The following is a 632-nucleotide window of genomic DNA, read 5'->3' as shown; positions in this document are numbered from 1 at the left end:
ACTATACTATACTATACTTGGTGATAGAGCACCCTAGGCCGAAGGTCAATGATTGATTTTATAATCGAGGTCGTGTGTTTTGGACACTCAGGAGAAAAAAGGGGCGGAGCTGTCAACTGATGGCTGCAGCCTCTGCCGTGAAAGAGGCAAAGCAGCGGGTGTGGGAGAAGTTTGGAGAAGACGTGGAGAAGACGTGGAGAAGGACATTCGGTCGGTACCAAGGTGCTTCTGGAAAACTTTAGAAGGGGGAACCATCCAAGCTTTGTACAGTAAGGATGGGATCCTGTTGACCTTGAATGAGGATGTAATAGGGCGGTGGAAGGAGCACTTTGAGGAACTCCTAAATCCAGCTAATCTGCCCTCTATGATAGAAGCAGAGCTGGAGGATGATGGGGGATTGTCGTCAACTTCCCTGGTGGAAGTTGCTGAGGTAGTTAAACAACTCCACAGTGGCAAAGAAATGCAGAAATGCGGGGATTATATCTCCAACCTGGCCGGGGAACGCCTCGGGACCCCCCCAGTCGGAGCTGGTTAATTGGCTCGGGAAAGGGACGTTTGGGTTCCCTGCTGGAGCTGCTGCCCCCGTGAGCCCGAGAATTAATGTTATTAGCATTAATTTAAAATAGATGGAT

This window comes from Etheostoma spectabile, chromosome 5 (genome assembly GCF_008692095.1).
Source record: "Etheostoma spectabile isolate EspeVRDwgs_2016 chromosome 5, UIUC_Espe_1.0, whole genome shotgun sequence".
NCBI classification, from domain to species: Eukaryota; Metazoa; Chordata; class Actinopteri; order Perciformes; family Percidae; genus Etheostoma; species Etheostoma spectabile.
The sequence above is the reverse complement of the archived record's forward strand: the minus strand, read 5'-3'. Positions refer to the sequence as shown.